General features: G+C 45.1%; 1 protein-coding gene across 3 annotated transcripts in view; it reads left to right on the top strand.

The window, feature by feature from the left end:
- The window catches only part of GALNT10 (polypeptide N-acetylgalactosaminyltransferase 10), a 221,563-nt gene that overhangs the window by 60,356 nt on the left and 139,412 nt on the right, over nt 1-21,795 (top strand). The gene's annotated exons all lie outside the window — the stretch shown is intronic.

Here is a 21,795-nt window from a genome sequence, read left to right as displayed (position 1 = left end):
CCCCCAGTTAACTCTGGCAGTCAAGACAGCCCGCCGGCCAAGTATCCTGGAGGGCCACTTTCAACACAGAAACCCAGATTCTGCAGTGCCCCTCAGATGCACTCCCTTCCACCTCAGCCTCACCTGCTGCCCTCCCCTGAAATGGCTGCTGATGCCAAATGGAGGCCTTAAGTTGTTGAGAAGCATTTCCTAGTTAAGAGGCACGAGATCATTTTGCTTGGCACTAAGCTGGGCTCTGACCAAGAACTCTTAGAAGTCATCAACCAGAGGGGCGCCTGGGTGGCTCAGTCGGTTGAGTGTCCGACTTTGGCTCAGATCATGATCTCACAGTCCGTGAGTTCAAGCCCCGCGTCGGGCTCTGTGCTGACAGCTCAGAGCCTGTAGCCTGTTTCAGATTCTGTGTCTCCCTCTTTCTCTGACCCTCCCCCATTCATGCTCTGTCTCTCTCTGTCTCAAAAATAAATAAACGTTAAAAGAAAAAAGAAGTCATCAACCAGAGACTGCTCCCAAGCTGTTGATGCGGTGAGCAAGAGGAACATGCTTTATGATCCACCGGGATCAGGGAGGAATACCTTCTCTGGACTAGACTTTGTTTTTATTCTTTTATTGCCAACACCAGGAAATGCAAAAGGAGATTGGGGAGCAGGTGCAGATTAAAGGAAAACAGAAGAGACATGACAAGTAAATACAAGGCAGAATCCCCGATTGGATCCTGGTTTGAGGAAAAGATAACTGTAAAAGCACTTTGGAGACAGACAGTCACAACTGTTGGTGAGGAAGTAGAGGAATTGGAACCCTTATGCATTGGTAGTGAGACTGTGAAATGATGCAGTATCTTTGGAAAACAGCGCCCAGGTTCCTCAAAAGGTTGAACACAGTTGCCCTGTGACCCAGCAATTCCAATCCTTGCTGAAACATACATCCACACAAAAACTTGTGCATGGATGTTCATGGCAGCATTATTCGTAGCAGACAAAAGGTGGAGACAACTGAGATGTTTGTCAGCTGATGAATGGATGCACAAAATTTGGTTTATCCGTAGTACTGTGGAATATCATTTGGCTGTAGAAAGGAATGAGGGACTGATACCTGCTACAACACAACCTTGGAAACATTATGCTAAGTGAAAGAAACCAGAAACAAAAGGTCACCTATTGCATGATTCCATTTATATGAAATGTCCAGAAGAGGCAAATCCATAGAGAGAGAACATAGACTAGTGGTTCCCAAAGACTGGGGGGAGGAAGAAATGGGGAGTGACTGATACTGGTATAGAGTTTCCTTTTAGGGTGATGAGAATGGTCTAGAATTAGTGGTGAAGATTGCACAATTTTGTGAGACTACTAAAAACCACTACATTGTACAATTTAAGAGGGTGGATTTTATGTTATGTGACTCATGTGCCAATTAAAAAAATTAATAAAAATAATTTGAGAGTGGGAAAATTTGAATACAGAGTGTATATTAGATAATAGTTGATATCAATGTGATAATGGAATTGTGGTTATATAGGAGAATGTTCTTTTGCTTGTGAAATGCATACTGAAGTACTTAGTGGTCAAGCATCATGATGTCTGCAATTTACTTTCACATGATTCAGCAAAAACTGTATAAAGAGGTTGGTGAGCAAATGTGGTAAATACTAATAAGTGGCAAACCTAAGAGAAGGGTATACTGGTGTTCTTTGTATTATTCATACAACTTTTCTGTTGAAATTGTTCAAAATAATAGGTTGGCAAATCTCACTTTTTAAAGTGAGGTGGAAATGTTAGAATACCGAGGGACAGAGACAATTTAAAGGGCTTTTTGGCTTTCTGCTGTGACCCTCTAGTCTCTCTAGCACAAGGCTAAACAAACACTGGTTTCAGCCTTCCCCAGAGGAAATTAATTCCTTGTCTGAGCAGTACAGACCCCCACTCAGCTCTTAGGGAGTGCCTGAAACCACAGCCAAACATTGCAAGCCCACCTGTCAACTTCCTGACCTCCAATGGGCAGAAGTGACAGCCAAGGGGACCTCCTGCCCCCCACAGCTCCCTCTCTGACCTCATTCCAAGGAAGGGGAGGAGCCTTGGTGGGCAGACTTTTTTCTCTCTTCTCTAAGGGAAACACTGAAAGATAGCAAGTATAATTTCTGAAGAGCAAGTGTTCTCAGTGAGTTTTCCAAACCTTACGTGTTCTTCCCTTGTTGGCAGTATTTATATTTTGAGAAGGGATGTTTTGGAGCCTTATGGTAACTTGTCCACTCCCTTATTTCTTTGTCCTGCTCCCCCATATGTGAAAGAACCAGCAGGGTCTCAGGTAGTTTTTAGACTCATGAAGGAGAATTTGACCACATCAGTTCCAGAACAAATGGGAGGAACAATAGTGGAGAACATCAGACCTCAGAAGAAAGGGACACCCATGTGGAAGGTGCCTCAGAGCTGCCCTGTTTCCTGATGCCAATGAGACCTTCCTTGAGAGAAAGTGCCCTCACCCTCGTGCCCACCCACAAAGTGTAGTCAGGAGCATTTGCGAAAGCTTTAAACCAACAATTGCTTTTATAGTCTGCAGACTGATTTTTCAATGTGCAGATTTGCTATAAATTTATAGAGTGTTTTGATTCTAAATTCACAATGTGCATCTTTAATGGCTCCAAGTTTGGATAATTTCATGCTGTTTATATCCTAGCAGCAATGGTTTATGCATATTTCCCAAGCTATTACCCTCCTAGGAGAAGAGTGAACAACCTCCTTTTACAAAAGACAGTCCCATATGTCCTGGTTTCGCGTGTCTCTCTCCAAAGATCATTTTGCATTGAGATGCGAGGAGAGCATGACAGCTGGATGAGGCACCCACCCCAGTTTGCAGGCAGGTGGGTTTGTGGGTTTCCTGGACTCTCCTACCCGGCTCCCAGATGGCCCTGCATTTGAAAATCACCAGTTAGGCACTTTGCAGTCACCTGGAGTTTTTCTACTAAGACATTTTTCAGCTTGATTTTTAAAATACGTTGCCCACCTCCCTCCATTCCCATCAGGAAAGAACTTTGTTATTAACATGTGATGAGACTCTTAAAAAAAGAGCCAGGAATTTGCTTTCCGGGAGTCCAACCTGAGGTGGTAATCAGAAACGTGAGATGTGAGGATGTTTACTGAAACTTACAAAAAAAATTTTTATAATAGTAAAATATATATAACATGAAAAAATGTAATAGTGGAAAATTGGAAGCAATTAAATGTCCAGCAGTAGGGGATATGATTCACCCATGTAATAGAATATAATACACCCTTTGAAAATACTACTTTCTAAGAATTTTTAATGATAGGAAATTTCTATTGACACACAATGACAGGTGAAGAAAGATGGTTTCAGACCTCCAATTATGCCTCCAGACTTCAGATTTCAGCCACATGCCTTGAAACAAGATAGAAAGGGTAACCACAGAATTATCAGCAGTGGTTACTATTGGATGGTGGAATTATGGAGGATTTTTTATTTTCTTATTTTTATTCTTTAAAGTTTATTTATTTATTTTGGTAGAGAGAGAGAGAATCCAAAGCAGGCCGTGCCCTCCACGCTGAGCCCGACATGGGGCTCAGTCTCAAAACTGATCATGACTTCAGCCGAAATCAAGAGTCAGACATTCAATCAACTGAACCACACAGGCACCCTGAGGATTTTTTAAATTACATATATTTTTTTTAATTTTGAGATAATTGTGGATTTTACATGTAGTTATAAAAACATCACAAAGAGGTCCTGTGTACCCTTTTCCCCAGTTTCCTATAGGGTATTTAAATTTTCTTCTCTGTGCTTTTATGGTTTCCAAAAAAATCTACAGTCAGGGAAAACAAAATTAAGGACTGTCATTAAAAACAAATTTATCGATCCTTCCAGAGAACCTTGCTCCAGGTTGTAACTGGTCTATATTCCCTTTTCTTGGACCCCAAATCCCATTGCCTGTCCTTTTGGTCCACTGTAGATCTTAGCACCTGCTAATCTTGTAGTTAATTAGATCTTTGCCCATGAATGGACTTTCATATAGTGAGTTCATGCTGGAACAACAGGACATACCTTCCAGAAGCCTCCGGTTTACTCAAACTATTTGGAGAAGAAAAGAAAGAAACAGGGGCACCTGGGTGGCTCAGTCAGTTGAGCGTCTGACTTTGGCTCAGGTCATGATCTCACGGTTCATGAGTTCAAGCCCCACATCAGGCTCTCTGCTGTCAGTGCAGAGCCTTCTTTGGATCCGCTGTCCCCCTCTGTCTCTTTGTACCTTCCCCGCTCATGTTGTCTCTCTCTCAAAAATAAATAAATGTTAAAAAAGGAAAAAAACACATTACTTTTATATTAAATTAAGACATCCATTATAGAGTGGAAAGTAAGGATTGAGATGTGATGAATATTTAAGATAAAGCGGAGTCACTGTTTGAGAAACACTGCTAGTGAATGTTGAAGAAATGCTTCCTGAGTTGAACTATGCCGTCTGGTGAATATTGGGAAACACACAGCACTGTTGGACATCATGGGAAAGAGCATGACTGGAGTCATTCTGCTTAACTTTTGAAGACAAGGTTTAGATTTTTGTCTTTGTTTTCATTCCACATCTTGCAGGAACACCCCATACCGAGAGGTCAGGGGCCCTGGGTTGGTTTCTTGACGCTGGCATTGACCTCTGTGGGAACCTGGCAGGACGTCTTGTCTCTGGGCCCCCTCTTCCTTGCCAGCAGAATGAACTGTTCAGACCAGAGCACCCCAGTGGGCTCTCTAACTCTGAGGTGCTCAGGTCAGTCAGCGTGAAGCGTGTGACTTTCCCAGGTTTCTCAGACTCCTGGGAAGGAGGGAAGGGCACCTAGGGAAGGACAATGCACAGGGAACCTGCAAGGGCATTAGCTTCCTTGGAAGCTAGTCTTCATTGATTTGGGTCTCCCTCTGCCTCTTGCTGACCTTTCCTGTCAGCACGTCTCTTTTGTCATTAAAAAAAAAAAAAAAAAAAAAAGCTCGAGTGAAAGAAGGTTGTAGAAATTGATTAAGTAGACACCCCCATTTTTCCCACTTTTTCTCTCTCCTAAAGATTATCTTAGAGATGCCAAAAGCAATTTTTATAGGCAAGTTGGTCTTTTACAAAAGATGTGTTTACAAAGCATGAAATTAACATTTTTGCACAGAGCCAAATAATTGCTTAAAACATGGTGACTTTCAGCAAGTTTGTAGCTTGAACAGTTATTAGTAAGGTCAGATGCTACGTGCACTAATGCAATTATCGGACTCCACCACCAAAACAAACTTGGCCAAGCATCTTGTGAGGGAACAGGTGTTCCTAAGCCATTCACCCATGAGGTCATTTCAGATGTTGGGAGCAGCACCATCCATTGACATTGTGGTCCACCGAATGCTTCAGTGTCACAGGGCCACCCCACTCCTGGAGCTTCAGACCCCTACAAGTCCACTTGTAAAGTTACCCCCGAGCCCCCTGGCCAAGAGGAGCTGAAGAGATTAACCAGTGTCCAAGCACTTCACTCCTTACGAGTGGGGAGGCTTCCCCTTCAGACTAGACAGCACATTTGGATTAGAGAGAATCAGATGCCAGCATCCAAAGGGAAGGGACAATAGAGCAGACACATTTGGGCAAACAGCTTGTATATTTCAGTAGCAACTTAGGACATCCTTAAGTTCATAAAGGTGACCAAAGAACATTAAGTTCCCTCCAGGAAAATCTATTCAAGGAGTCATGTTGGTGCGTGATTTTGGATTTGCATTCTTATTGGTAATGTTAGGCGGTATAACAGATCAACCCTGAAATGTCAGTGTTGTAACTCACAGAGATTTATTTCTCATTTACAAATTACACTCTGGCGTAGGTCTCCAGAGCACTCCAGAAAGGAGAGGGGGAAGATGGAATTATTGAGAGATTCCCAGGGAACTTACCTAAAATTCATTTGGGGAAACATGAAGAATCTGAGATGTCTCATCTTTTTGTGGCTCAGAGTCATGCGGTGGAAAAAAGAAAATTCTCCCTTCCCTGTGCTTACCCACTGGTGAAGTGTATACTCTAAAAACAAAGGGAACGTGTTTGAGATGACCTCCACTGCCTGGCTGGGATCAAGTTTTGCAGAGTACAGAGTACAAGTATTGGAGCCAGACAGACCCGGGTTCAAGTCCCGGCTTTACCACTTGCTATATCCGTGGCCCTGGGCAAGTTACCAACACCGTGTACAATTTTAGCTACTGTCTGCAACTTGGGGAAAATAATTGTACCCACCTCAGAGGGTTATTTTGAGGGTAAATGAGATAATGCACTGAGAGGGAATTATTCCAGGGACTAGCACACAGTCCGCACCCATTCATCCGTTTAGTTCATTCAGCTAACGGTTTTTGAGCACCTCTGTGATGCTACAGCTAGCTGTCCTAGAACCAGTGCTTCCCCTGCCCTTCTCTTCTGACACTTCTAGTGCAGGCACAGATAGGCATTAATTAAATAATCACTCTAAATAAAGGTCTACTTGCTAACCTTTTTAAAAAATGTTTATTCATTTTTGAGAGAGAGACAGAGTGTGAGTGGGGGAGGGGCAGACAGCGAGGGGGACCCGGAATCCGAAGCAAGCATGCTCCGGGCTCTGAGCTGTCAGCCCAGAGCCTGATGTGGGGCTCGAACTCATGAACCATTAGATCATGACCTGAGCCAAAGTCAGACACTTAACCCACTGAGCCACCCAGTCGCCTGCCACCACCCCCGCCCCCCCACCCCCGCCCAAGGTCTATTTATTAACTTGATGCTCTGAAGAATAGGATTGCTGTGTTTGCCAGAAGCCTTGACTGAGAAGTCAGGGAGGGCTGCTCAGAGGAAGTGGCATCTGAGCTGAGATGTGAAATGAACTTGGTGGAGTGGGAACAGTGTGACCGTTGTTTTTGAGGAAATAGCATGTGCAGAGACCCTATGGCAGGAAAAAGTGGGGTGCCTTCGAAGAACTCAGGAAAGTGTCCAGACCTCTGAGACCAAGGGGAGCATGGTACAGGATGGGCTGGCGTGGTGGGCAGAGGCTAGGCCATGTAGGACCTCGTGAGAATGTTAAGGAGTTGGGTTTCATCTTAAGAGCCATGGGAAGTCATTGAAGGTTTTTAAAAAGGGGCTTAAAAATTACTAAGCTCAATAAATGTTAGCTGTTATTGTTCCTTTCCGGAAACTTTTATATCACATCCAACAGTATTGGCTCTCTTATTGGATTCCATGAATATATAATTTAAACACACACACACACACAACAGCCCTATTGATTTATTTGGTGGTCTGAAAGCAGGATCTGTAATGTGCCGGAGCCACTCAGTTCATTATGATGTGCTTCCTCCTCTGTGTGGAATCGGAAGGACACAAAAAGCAACCTGGACCCAGGACAGAAAGGTGAGACCACGGGAGGTGGAGCAGGGACTCGAGAGGCCTGCTGAGCCGGGTAGGCTTCCACAGCCCAAGCCAGGCCACCTGCAGGCCTCTGACGGTGCATGGATGCAGGATGGCAGGAGAAGAAGAGGAAGCTGGAACGGGGGAGGCAGACAGGATGTTGGTGTACCTGTGGGGAGGGAATTTAGGGCCAGACTGGCAGAGGGCAGGAGTGGGGCTGTGGGCCAGACGACTAAAGGGGACAGCCAGGTGAGGGAGTTTGGGCACCGAAGCTCACTGACCCATGTGAGAATGCTCACTCCCCAAATCTGGGGTCCAGTGACCCTACTCATTCTCCTGTCAGAGGCCTCAGTGGTCCCCAAAGCGGGTGACTTGGCTAAGGTCTCTAGTGTGGGTCAAGTGATCCCAACTCTCAGAACATATTTGCTTCCTCCATATGTGACTGTGCTTGACCTGGGCTGTTGTTGTCAGCTCTGTGGCTCAACACCGGAGCTCTCCTGCCTGACGAAAGTTGTGTTTCCCATCTTTCAGCCTTCACCCACTCATCTGTCAGTGGTGAATCCTGAAGTTGGAACAGGATAGAGTGTCTCCCTCGTGCCAGGCTTTGATCTGGCTCCAGTCTAGTTGTGTGACTGGATAGCCAGTTATCCAAACCTAGCATCATTTTGCCTGAGAACAAGGGCAGGGCCAGACTGAAAATGGCCCCGGGCCCACAGACTCAGCAGACTTTTTATAGACAGGAAGCAGATGGGCAGAGTGATTTCCACACCCTCAGCTAAACAACAACCAACAGCCTCTGGTTTCATGGCTTCAGAAGGTATGATGGCCACTCCCACACGTCTGTCCTTTCATAGCCACAGAATGCTTTCATATATATACATGGTCTCCTTTGAGCCTCCTTACAGCAGATACAGTCGCCTGGGCAGGTGTTATCCTGCCCCTTCTTCAGATGAAGAAACTGAGGCCTGGTCATTAGGCACCATGCTCAGGGTCACATGTGAAGTCAGAGCTTCTGGGTCATCACGTAGCCAGTCAGGATTCACCTACTGGGAGTGGCTTGTGTTGCTTACTTCTGTGCCTTAGAGAGAGAGACAGAGACAGAGACAGAGAGAACTTGAACTGGAGACATGATTGGGGAAATACTAGCCTGGACAGATATTTAAATCCTGTATATGAGGGTGTGGCTACATGTAGAGCAAATAGGGATCAGTGTGGGGCTTAACATCCTGTAGATGATTTTGCTGCATTTAAGCTTTCCGAGTCCCAGGCTTTTGTGGGTGTGTCTGTCTTATGTGTCCATTTCTATCTGGCAAGGAGGCCGAAGTTAATATATCTGTAAATTTTGTGTTCTTTGAGCCCTGACCTCTTTCAGACCCAGTAAGTGCCACATGTCCAGCCGCCCGTGACTCCTTTAGGAAACTAAAACACACACCAAGAGAGGAGAGGGTTGAAAGCCAGAAATGCAGGTGGGGTCCACATTCAGATTCAGGTCAGCCGACGTAGTGTGTTTCTTAGGGAATAAGTCCTCTGCAGTATGAAGTCTGAGCGGCTTACTCCCTCCTCTGCTTCCTTCTTGTGTAATTTTTAAAAGCATAAAAAAATGAAATGGGGCCCTTTCACATATGAGACAGCTATTTTCTCAGGTCTCACGCCTTCCTTTTGATTAGCCTGAATAATACAACTTATAATTATGCCCTGCCTGGCAGCGTATTTTTGCCTTGTGAGTGCCAGTCACAATTTCTGGGCAAGTGAATACCATTGACAAGGAACCTCTCTTTTTCCACCTTTGGTTCCAGGTGGCCCCTCTGTGGTGCTCTTTCCACCCACGCTGGCCTCCAGGGCTGCGTCTCCGTGGTACTTAAGTCATTTCACCAAGAAGTTCTCCCCAAATCCCTTGTTTATCTGGGGGTGGTGGGGAGGGCCGAGCCCCTCTCCAGAGGGAGCCACGCCAGTGTGATTAATTAAGGTAAATAGGGGAGTGATCGGCAGTGGCTTAAGCTCCAGGCACGTAACCTAGGCAACGGCAGGGAGTCTGCACCTCTGCTGACAAGTAACATGGGATTAATTTTTTCTCAGGTCGACGGCCATCTCTTATGCTCAGAGTCCACTTCAAGAGCCGTGAGAAAGGGCTGGGCTTTTGGACAACAGGGTGTAGGAGGAGTAACTAAGAGTCTGCCAGGGGGTATCGTGGGTGTATTTTCCCCTTCCGAAACATGATGTGGGCAGGGTAATGGGCAGATGTGACATCGAAGGCGTCAGGGCCAAAAGCAACTCTCTCACTTTAGGAACTCGAACAAGTCCCTCCTGAGCCTGGGATCAGCAGTTCTGCTTTCCTATGCCAGCTTCCTAGTCAGTTTCCTCATCTGGAAAATGGGACAATAATCATAGTGCCGTCTTCCAGGCTTGTTGTGAGGATAATGCCTGTAAATTGCCTAGCAAAGCCTGGCAAATGGGAAGCCCAGTAAATATCGGCCCTCTGGGGTCTTCTCTAGGAGAGAAAGAGGCTCTGAGTGCACTTCCATACTCTTTCCTACCAGGAAGAAAACGGGTTCAGTCTGCAGATGGGTCCAATAGAGGCAGGTAGGAAAAGGGGCTGCAGACAGATGTAGGAGAACGAGGCGTAGGAAGCAGGCAGGAAGGTGGGGAATTGGGGGCTGTAGCCTGAGGGCCAGGAGACCAGTGGGGAGGTTGACAGTACACCCCCAGAGGAGCTCAGGGAGATGTTGCCCCTCCTACAACTTCAAGAATTTTGGTTCGAGCCTGAGTTCCTGTCCGTTGGCTCAGACTTCTTGCTGAGCATGTGCTTTCAGCTGCTAGCAACTGCTGGCTTGAACACTGGCCAGTTGAGAATGGGATTCTGGTTGTTTTTCTACCATGTGAAACAAAGACCAGGGAGAAACATGGTCACATGAAAAAGACATGAAATTTTCCTGCTCAGTGAGTGAGGCCAGAAGATGCATAATATATGGTTTCTGAAGCTACAGGTGGATTGGAGAGAGAGTTTGCAATCTCTGGGAACATTTGAGACTTTTGCAAGTTAGGAAGGGAGAGAGAAATGCCAGGAGCCTAATGTCTTGTACGTAGCCTTGGCTGAATAATCTCCGATAAGCCAACCTCAGGAGCTCAATTTCCTTATTAAAAATTCTGGAAGGAGTACTCAAAAACCTGTTAACAGTGGTTACCTCTAAGGGGTAGGACTAGAGGTTGGGAGAAGAGAGAGATTTATATTTTCCATTGTATACCGTTTCGGCTTTTAAAATCTTTCACTATGTGCCTTTATTATTGTTATAATTGCAAATCAAATTATAGGGTCTGTCTTTAGAAAATGAAGTGAAGGGGTTGGCTTAGATCATTGGTTCTCAAAAAAAATTTTTTTTTTTTTTAAGCAGCAGAAGGAACACTTGTCACATCATCTTGCTTAAAAGCCTGATGAACGTATGACCAAGAAGAAATCGGAGCCCCTCTTGCCAGGACGCCCCTACCCCCCAGCTCCCAGCTGCAGCATCTCCAAGGGACCCATTGAACATAGTTTTTGAAACAGCCTGCCCCTCTGGGGAGTCAGCAGTTGGGAAAGAAGAATAGCACGTGGGCTCAGCATCACTCAGACTCTGGGGGACAGGAAACAGGTCGCCTTTGGGTGGTTTCTGCTGGCTTGAAATGATAGATGTTAAAGGGTAGATTTTGTAGCCATTCCAGGTAAAACTGTACCTGGGAACTTCCATAGGCAGGATGCCGAAGGGACAGTAAGAAGACCTGTTCACCTTGTAAAAATTTGCTTTGAGCACAGACACCCGGCCTACTTACAGTATGCTTTCGGCAAGTTACTTAGCTTGTCTGAGTCTCTTGCTGAATCTGTAAAAAAAGAAGAAACACTGGTGCCTACTTTCTAGGACTGTTGAAAGGATTAAATGAGAGTACAGTCTCAGTCGAGCCGAGGGCTTGGCATAGTGCCTTGCCCATAGTAGGTGTTCAGTGAAGGTGTTCGGTTACTAGTGGTAGTACCAGTCAGTCATCATCATCACCGAATTCCTGGGCAAGTCAGAAATGACCTTGCCACCTCTTCTTGTAGGTTCTCGGTTAAATCTGTAACCTCTCAGGACCGTAGTTTTCTTACGTTTAAATTAGAGGTGCTCAGGAATTGCAAATTGGTGGTCTCCTGGACAAAATCAAGCATGTAAACATATTTGTTTATTGAGGTATCATATTAAAAATTAAGAGGTAGTGTCTAGAAACTTGAATTCTCCAGTTTCTTTTTAGAAACTGAACATCTGTCTTTACTTGCCCTCCCTCGCTTGGTGACAGTCAGCTGGCAGCTGCCCCCACCCCTGCCTTACATGGGCGTGCATACACCTGCCTTTTCACCAGCCCCCTTCCTTCTATATTATCTGACACCTGGCCAACCCCTCTTTACATGTAGGCAGTTGGGTTGGCAAAGCCTAGGTTAAAATCACTAGCTCATCCCATGACCCTGAATGTATCCCATTATTTCTCTGGACTGTCACGTTGCCACCTATAAAATGAGAGAGTTGAGCTTTCAACCTTGACTTTCTTTGGGTGTTCTGTTCAGTCCATAAACATTTACTGAATTCCTCCTGTTTCCGGGAATTCTAACAGGCATTTGGGAGGATGCAGAGGTGAGTAAGAATGGGCTTGGCCGGGAGATGTCTGGCGGCCATGCCTCTCAAAGTGTAGTCTGCAGAATGGCACCAGTTCACCATGAGATAAAATACAAAAGACAAGCATTCAGAAACTTTTATGGCAGTTTGACGTTGCTGTTACAGCCAAGCACATGCTCAGTGGATGTATCTTGTTGAGTAGATATAGATCCGTTCACGTGCTGTTGAACTTATATGGTGAATTTCATGCGGTGCAAGCTGCATACTAGTTCCAATTACCATTGCTGTTTAACAAACTGTCCCAACTACAGTGGCTTACACCGACAACAGTGATTTATTTGCTCACAAATCTACAGTTTGAGCCCGGCCGGGCAGAACAGCTCCTCCCTGATCCACAGGGTGCCTCCACTGAGGCCGGAGGGTCTGCCTCCGGGCTGGCTCACTCACGTGGCTGACCAGGTGGTGCTGGATGTCTGCTCCTTTCCATGTCGATCTCTTCACAGGAAGAGGAAGATAACTTCTTCATAGCATAGTGGCTGGGCTCCTCGAGAGCAAGGCAGAAGTTCATAGAACTTTCATGGTCTAGTCTCAGAAGTCACGTTGTGTCTCTTCTGCCAGGCTCTGTTGGTTGAGATATTCACAAAGGTCTGTACATCTTCAACGGGAGGACACCTAGATTCTACTTCTTCTTAATGGGCTTGTAGAATGGTTTTAGAAGAATACGTGGGACCTAATGTTACAAACGCCTTTGGAATGTATCATCTGCCATGCTATACGGGTTCGCATTAACCTTGTTTTGCAACAATTACCACACCCTTTGTGGCTGAAAACAATACGCATGTATTAGCTTATAGTTTTTTATAGGTTATGAGTCCAAGCAGACTTAGCTGGGTTCTCTGCTCAGGGTCTCACAAGGTCACAATCAAGGCGTTCACCAGTCCAGGCTCTTTTCTGGAGGCTGTGAGAAAGAATCCACTTCCAGGCTCATTCAGGTTGTTGGCAGGTGGTTGTAGGATCGGGGTCCCCATTTCCTCGCTGGCTGTCAGCTTGGGGTTGCTGTCTCCTCCTGGAGGCTACCCACACATGGTCCCTCAATCTTCAAAGCCACATCGAATCCTCCTCACTCTTTGAATCATTTTGACTTCTTAGGCTGCCAGATGGAAGAGACTCTGCTTTTTTTGTGTGTGGTTAGATTGTGTCAACCTGGATAATGTCCTTTGTTCTGTACCACAGTGTAATCAGAGCAGTAACATCTCATGTATCCACAGGCCCCACCTACACTCAATGGGAGAGGAGAATAACAGAATGAGGGTCATTGGGAGTCATTCTTAGAATTCTGTCTACCACAGATGGTTTGGTTCACAATGAATTGGAAATTAAAACAAAGTGGTTCTTCATCGTAGATAGTTTGAAAGCACTGGTTTAGAGTCCACTAGAAAGGAATGACGTGTATACAAATGGCTACAATTGGAAACCTTCAAGGCTAACTTCCAAAAAGAGAGGGGTAGAGAGCACAGGGAGAAGTTAGTGGGAGGAAGATTATTATTTAAGTGAAAGGGGATAGAATTAGAATATGGTATTTGAGGATCTGGTATTTGAATTGAGCGTTAGAAGACAGGTGTGATTTGGATCTTTATTTGTTTTTAATTTTTTTTTTTTTTTTTTTTTTGAGAGGCAAAGCATGTGGCGGGGGTGGGGGAGAGAGAGAGAGAGAGAGAGAGTGGGTGTCAGTCTCAATCAGGCTCTATGCTCAACACAGAGCCTGACACAGGGCCGATCTCGGGATCCTGGGATCATGACCTGAGATAAAGTCAAGAGTTGGACACTTAACTGACTGAGCCACCCAGCTGCTCCTGATTTGGATCTTAAAAAAAAAAAAAAAAAAAAAGAGGCAGGAGGAAAGGATTCCAGCAGTTTTGTTTCTATGTTGGCACCTTTGGATGTAAACACAGAACTGAACTGAATCAGAGGACATTTTATCACTTCTCTGGGACCACAAACAGTGCTGCCTTAAAAACTCGACCCCAGCACTCAGTGAGTGACTTCAAACAGTAACCATGTATTATCCCTTACAGGTCTTCAGATCATTTGGGTCACTTCCCTGGTCTTGGCTGCGCTGTGCCATGTGTCTCTGGCTAGACATGGGCAGGCTGGGCGGGCACATCTTTGGGGTTTGGCTCTCTGTCTAGGATGACCACGGTTCTTCTCCCCATGTCTCCTCCTCCACTTGCCCCTCAACACCCCTCTAGCTTACTAGCCTTGGCTTGTTCCCTAGGAGTGTGGGGGGCAGAAGAACAAAAACCAGGGGTGGGAAGAGTGCAAGTCTCTTGAGGCTTAGGTTCACGCTTGACACACTGTCACTTCTGCCTCCTTCTGTTGGCCAAAGCGGGTCACGAAGCCGGCCCTGATTCAGGAGGTGGGGCAAAAGACTTCATCTCTTGATGAGAGGAGCTTCGGGGTCCCATCGCAGAGGACATGGATACAGGGAGGGGTGGAAGATTGGGGCCACTTCTGCAATCCGTCTACCACAGTCACCCTGAGAAATCTGCTCGAATTCTCTTGAGGAGAAACAAGAGCCTCTTTTCCAGCCTCAAATGCCTTGTTTCTCCAGCTAACCAGAGAAAGTTAAATATGAGAAACCACTGTGAAAAGGTAAAGTGATCCATTAACCAGAGTTATAAGAAGCCAGGCTTTTAAAATAGTCCGTACTCTTCTGTGTGGACATTCCTGGACAACCTTACCACCTCTGCTTTTGCAGTGCCTTCACCAGCCCACGTTATGTTCATCCTTCAGTGCCCTCTGCAGAGCTGTTTCCAGAACAGTTATTCTAGAATAATTCATGGCTGTTCTTTTAGATCTCAGTAGCAGGTTTTTTTAGAAGGAAATGATCTCAAATCTGACTCTACCATAGACAGAAACTGTGTCTTTTGTGTATCATAGTCTCTGGAGCATGTAACCCAGAGCCAACAAATAGTAGTTGCACGATTAATGTTCATCAGATGGATGAATAGATGGATGAATGGATGTGTTAGTAGACACAGATGACAGATGCCTCAGTAGGTGACTGAAGCTTTATTTTAGAGAATCTTATATTATCATAAACTTTATTTCCCTCTTTCCATGTCAGTATGTCAGCTTGAAATCTTCACGTCATTGTTCCACGTCTACGTGCTTCAAAGCAAAAACCAAAAAACTGACTGTACATTGCAGAGGGGAGGAATCGTGTTGTGTTCTTCCTCATAAACCCTGTCATTAGCATCGCATTTCAAAACAAGGTCCCTGAGTTCCCCAGGATGCTAATCATTTGCGAGCAGGAAGGGGTGAGTGGGTGGGGGAACTTCTCATCAAATAAATTTGTGAAATGTTGGATTACACAAAGCTAGGCAGCTGTCTTTTCTGTGACACTTTACAGAGCCTAAGTATGTTAACATCCATTGTAAATTTCCAGGGGGGCATTAGAATATGTAAGGGTTGAAAACTGGAAGAATTAGCTTTCTATGGGAGATGAGGGAGAAGGAGGGAGGTGTCTCTTTTTAGCGTGGTAAAAGGTACATAACAATATTTATCATTTTAACCATTTGTGGGAGTATATTTCAGTGGCATTAAAGACATCACAATGTTGTGTAACCATTAACACTGTACCCAAAACATTTCTCATCATCCCCAACAATAATGACTCCCTCTAAGCACTAACTCCCCTCTTCCCCCTGTTAACCTGTATTCTGCTTTCTGTGTGTATGAGTTTCCCTATTCTATATACCTCATGTAAGTGGAATCATATAATATGCATCCGTCTGTATCTGCCTTATTTCATTAAGCATAATATTTTCAAGATCCATCCACGTTGTAGCATATATCAAATTTTTCATGGCTGAAAAATATTCTGTTGTATGTCTGTGCTGTGTTTTGTTTATCCCTTTGTCTATGAAGGAACAGTCGACTCATTTCCACTTTTTGGGTATGTGAATAATGCTGCAGTGGACGTTGGCATAAAAATACCTATGTGAGGGGCGCCTGGGTGGCTCAGTTGGTTAAGTGTCTGACTTTGGCTCGGGTCATGATCTCACGGTTAGCGTGTTCGAGCCCCGTGTCGGGCTCTGCACTGACAGTTCAGAGTCTGGAACCTGCTTCGGATTCTGTGTCTCCCTCTCTCTCTGCCCCTCCTCCGCTTATACTCTCTCTCTCTCTCTCTCTCTCTCAAAAATAAGTAAACATTAAAAAAAAACAACAACAACTGTGTGAGTCTTTGCTTTCAGTGCTTTTGGATACGTACCTAGGAGTGTAATTGCTGGGTCATCTGGATACTTCTATGATTAACCTTTGAGAAACCACCAAACTGCTTTCCATAGTAGCTGTGAGATTTTGTATCCTCTCCATACAATCTCCCAATTGTACAGGGGTTCCAGTTTCTCCACATCCTTGCCAACATTTGTTATTTTCCATTTTTAAAAATTATCACTGTCTGGGTAGCTGTAAAATGGTATCTCATGGTAGTTGGGGTTTTTTTTGTTTGTTTGCGTGTTTGTTTGCTTTGTCTTCCTGTTTTGTAATTCTCTAATTAGCTAGCATACAGTGTAGTCTTGGCTTCAGGAGTAGATTCCAGTGATTCATCACTTACATGTAACACCCAGTGCTCAACCCAACAAATGCCCATCATCTGTTTTCTTCACGCCCCCCCCCACTGCCCCTCCCTCATCAACCCTCAGTTTGTCCTCTGTATTGAAGAGTCTCTTGTGGTTTGCCTCCCTCTCTGTTTTTATCTTATTTTTCATGCCCTTCCCCTATGATCATCTGTTAACTTTCTCAGACTCCGCATAGGAGGGAAATCAGATATCTGTCTTTGACTGGCTTATTTTGCTTAGTATAATACCCTCCAGTTCCATCCATGTTGTTGCAAATGGCAAGATTTCATTCTTTTTCATCAGTGAGTAGTCTTCCATTGCGTATGTGTACATTGTATCTTCTTAATCCATTCATCAGTTAGTGGACATTTGGGCTCTCTCCGTGATTTGGCTATTCTCATGGTAGTTTTGATTTGCATTTCCCTAATGACTAATGACGTTGAGCTGTAACATATGCTATGTGCATTCTGAATATAAGTCCTTCATCAAATATATTCTTGCAAATATATTCTCTTAGTCCATGGCTTGCCCTTAAAAGAGCAAAGGCTTTTAATTACAATGAATTCCAATTTATGCATATTTTATGCTGTTTGTGTCCTGTTTAAGAGACTGTCCCCTAAACTAAGGTTGCTAAAGTTTGCTCACATCCTTCCTTGTACAAATTATATAGTTTTGGCTCGTAGGTTTAAGTCAATGATCCATCTCAAGTGAATTTGTGTGTATAGTGTGAGGTAAGGATTGAGGTTTATATGTAGACATATGGATATCTAGTTGTTCCAACACCATTTGTGGAAAAGATTATCCTTTTCCATGGAGTTTCCTTAGCACCTCTGTTCAGAATCAACTGATGATATATCTAGACTCTCCGTGCAGTTCCCATCGATCACATGTCTTTCCTTACTCAAGTACCACACTCCCTTGGTCACTGTGGCCCCAGAGCAGGCCTTGAAATTAGTGGATATTAAGCATTCCAACTGTCGCTCTTTTTCTATGTCCCTTGCGTATCAATTTCTACAAAGATTGCATTGAGTCCACAGATAGAGAATTGACATCTTAACAACGTCAAGTCTTCTGATTTATAAACATATGATGTATCTCTCCATTTATTTAGAGCTTTGATTTCTTTCGTAGTTTTCGGTATTTAGGTCTTGCATATTTTTGTGAGATTGATCCCTCAAGTGTTTCATATTTTTGATGCCGTTGTAGATGGTATGTTTTATTTGAATTTCCAATGTTTCATTGTTGGTATTTAGCAGTGCAATTTGATTTTCATTTGTTAACCTCGTATCCTGTGACATTGCCGAACTCACTAGTTCTACTGCCTTTTTGTAGATTCCTTAGCATTTTTTACATAATCATGTTGTGGGCAGATATTTTGACCACCATTCTATATTCAAAGAACGGAGATCTAGAAAGACAACGGACCTGCCTACTGTCCCACTCTTCGTACGTGTAGAGCCAGAAGTCTGAAAACTAGGTCTTTTGGATCCTCCTTCAGGGTTTTCGGTCTCACACCAAGTGATTTCTCAGGTTTTCAAGCCTCAAGAGAAGAAGGTCTGGAGGTTTGCAGTCCAGGGCTGGTGTGACAGCTCCAATCCCTGAAGTCTTCAGGAATCTAGGGCTCCTTCCCACCAGTATCCTCACCATCTCTAGGGGGTGGCCCTCCGTCTCGTGATCCCGGTGGCACTTGCATTCTAGGCAGCAGCACAGAAGGAACGAAGGTTTCTTCAGGTGGGTTCCGGGGAATGCCACACAACACCTGCACTCGCCTCTTGTTGGATAGGACCTAGTCAGGCCACAACTAGCTGCAAGGGTGTCTGGAAAATATCTGCATGCTGAGAAGTCATATTCCCAGCTAAAATTCCGATTATGGTGACAGAAAAAAGAGAACAGCTCCTGGAGAACATAAAGTTTTAGAAATCACTTTAGGATCCAGGCAAAGCAGCTCTCCTTAGTTTTGGAACCCATTAAGTCGACCTGAAACCTTTCAGTCAAGAGGATAAAGTTAATCCTCAGAACCCATTTATGGTATTAATCCCTTGGGACTGTAGTAGACATGTGTGATCATGGATGACTTTCCTTTATCTAGAAAAGAAAACAAAAGATGTCTCTGCTCATTTGTTCATTCATTTAACAAAAATTCCTATCTCCTACCCTCATGGAGTTCACAGTTTGAGGAGAGGCAGACGATAATGAAAGAATCACCCAAATGAATGTGCAAATCACAAAGGAGCAGTAAGGATGCCATCAGGGCACATTTAGAGATTATGATGTAGTCAAGGAGGTCAGGCAAGGCCCGCCCCTGAGAGTTGGGATTTGTTCCTACAGGGGTGTCTACTTGCATAGCAAAGTGGTGTATTCTCAGAACACCATCCTGTGCGCTGCTGTGTCTACACCTCATGTATCCTGTATGTCTTAAGACATCAGTGTGTAAGAACAAGAATGCCAGAGTGAGAGCAAGGTAGGGGCGGGGGAAGTGGTGGGGATACCACTCAAGGAGGTTCAGAGCCCCTTTTGGTTCCCACCCCAAGAGAAATGAAGAAGAGTTTAGAGGTTCCAAGATGGCAGATGGACGAGGCCAGGATCAGAGTCCATCAGAGACTTTCCTTTGGGGCCAAGAAGGAGCCCAAGGAGCTAAGTACCCAAAGGAGTTTTCTAATAACTGTAGCCATCTGTACGGAGACACTCTCCTAAGTGCCCGAGCCAGTCTCAGGGACCATCCATGTGTTACGGCAAAGAGAGGGTTACTGGGTCCAGTGGACAGTAAGAAAACAGAGCAGAAAGAACCTCAGCTCCCATTCAGCACCTAGATTCTGTGACTCTGAGGCATGGCACATGGGAAGACCCTGGCAGTTGTGGGTGAGGGGAGGGCAGCACTAGAGGCGGGGATGGCCATCAGTCACCTGCTTTTCCCACTTTCCCCTCCCCACTGCCCTGGGGACCTTTGCAAGCAGTGAACAGTCGGCAGCCTGAAGCTCTAAGACGGCAGAAGTCAGCCAGTGGCCCACACCTTACCAGGCGTTCTTGGGAATTCACTCTTCCAGCTCAAGGCAGGCATGGCGGATACATCCTGTCTTCTGGTCATTGCCGGCTGACTGTTAAGGGCCACTTGGAGCACAACATTGAGAGGATTCTCAGAGTCCAGGATCCACAAGGAAGAACATTATGATAACTTCATGATGCCGCCTTCATCCTGGTGTGATTGTGGTGAAGAAATAGGATGGCGTATGTAAAGATGCTTTGTCGATTGCAGAGTACTATCCAAATAATAACTAATAATGGTGGCTCTGATTTTTAGTGCTTCCTAAATACCAAACTCTGCTAAGACCTTTACTGGCTGTAGCTCATGTATTCCTCACAGGAACCTGTGTGCCAGATACTGTTCATATCCCCCATTTCATGTTTGAGGAACCAAGGCTTGGGGAAAACAATGTAACCTGCCTCAGGTCACACAGCTAGGAAGCAGAACTGTGACACAAGCCTAGGTATTTCTGACTCCAAAGCAGGTGCTGTTACACAGTTGGTTGTGCTGTCTTCAGAGTATAGGGGATCCTGACTGTAATTAGTGCTATTAATAGAGCAACTACTGAATTGCTTGGTGTCTCAGTTCTCATTCCCCAAGCAGGAGACCAATAAGATGTGTTTGCAGACATTTTTCCACCCCTGAAAGCTAAGAAATTGCCTTGTATGCAGCTCCTCGTTTTGCCCGCCTTCCTCCGTACGCATCCACATCTGCTCTGCAGAGCAGGGCAGTGACCCTCTGTTGGGCTCCCTCCGCCGAGCCTCTGAGAACACTCTGGAGGCTTTCCTGTGGTTGATCACTTACTGGCTAGACTGGGATTTGCAAGACCCCTTGTGAACAAGGCACAGAAGTATGATTCACTCCAGCGAGTTTTTCTTTCCCGAGAACGGACTGTGTTCTGAGACGTGGGAGGGAGTGGGCAGATGTGTGTGGAAGGAACCATTAGCTGTGATGATTACGCTCATGGGGTGGTTGGCAGTTTGCAAAGCGCTTTCCTATTGATTTTTCTCTCCAGGCCTCAGTTTTGTCATCTTCAAAGTGGCTATAATGACAATAATAATATAGTAAAGTCTCATCTTACAAAAGGGTTAGGTTATAATAAACTCACCACTTTAGGGGGAAATAACATAAAATCAGAATGGCCCTTGACAATTGCTCATGGAATATAATGGCAAACCACCTCTCAAAAGTCCAGTTTAGGCAGGACTTTTTTTCCCCTGGCTGTAACACCGATGACGATTTCTTCAGTTGAAGTCATCGCAGTGCCTTCTGAGGTAGTGAAAGTACTTGTCTTCCAAGAGAAGGCTCACTCAGCACTGAAGTGCTCACATGCCAGAGGCTAGAGAGAACTAGGCCTCTAGGGACACCATCCATGGCACTGGCTCACTGAGCTTGGGGACGGGAGGATCGCCAGCCTCCCCAGTTACCATTTGTTTCTCTTCCTCTTTGACCACGTGTCATGCAACTCCTGAAGGTTACTATGCAGATGATACAGTTCTGTTAGGGTCTGATTTTGTGACTCGTTGTCCATGAACAGGACTCAAACTTGAAAGTAACATGTGATGGGGCAAACACCAGGCTAGACCAAGGGAGATCTGGGCTCAGACCCCGGGTCAACCCCACCTGCATCCACAGGACTTTGGGCTTATGGACCTTAAAGACAAACTTATCACCCAAGTGTCAGAGTTCTCAGCCTGCATTTCTGGACAATAGACCTGCGGACTATAGACCCTTGTGACTCTGTTAAAAAAAAAAAAAATCTGTCCGTGTGCATCCCTACTTGCGTCTTCCTAGCCCATGCTGGCATCATCTCTGCCTATACCTATACACTGTGAGAGCCTCCTCCCTTAGTTCTACCCTTCTTGGTCTCCTAATCCCTTCTCCACTGGGCTACAACACAGCCTGCCAAATGCAACCTGATCTTGCCACCTCCTATTATATAAAATCTTGGGACAGACAAAATCCTTATACCTGCCCACCTCTCATCCCCATCAGCCTTTCCCTCCTCGTCCATGTGCCACACACACTGCTTTCTTTCAGTCCCACCTGTGTTTCATCTGTGCCTTTCCACAGGGCCTTTGCACAGCCTTGCTTTTCCCTCCATCAAGAATGCTCTGTTTTCCTCTTTCAGTTGAATTAACTCCTAATCATACTCCCCTGTTT

Source organism: Panthera leo, chromosome A1 (assembly GCF_018350215.1).
Source record: "Panthera leo isolate Ple1 chromosome A1, P.leo_Ple1_pat1.1, whole genome shotgun sequence".
Classification (NCBI taxonomy): Eukaryota; Metazoa; Chordata; class Mammalia; order Carnivora; family Felidae; genus Panthera; species Panthera leo.
Note: the sequence above shows the minus strand (reverse complement) of the source record. Positions and strands in the feature narration are given on the sequence as shown.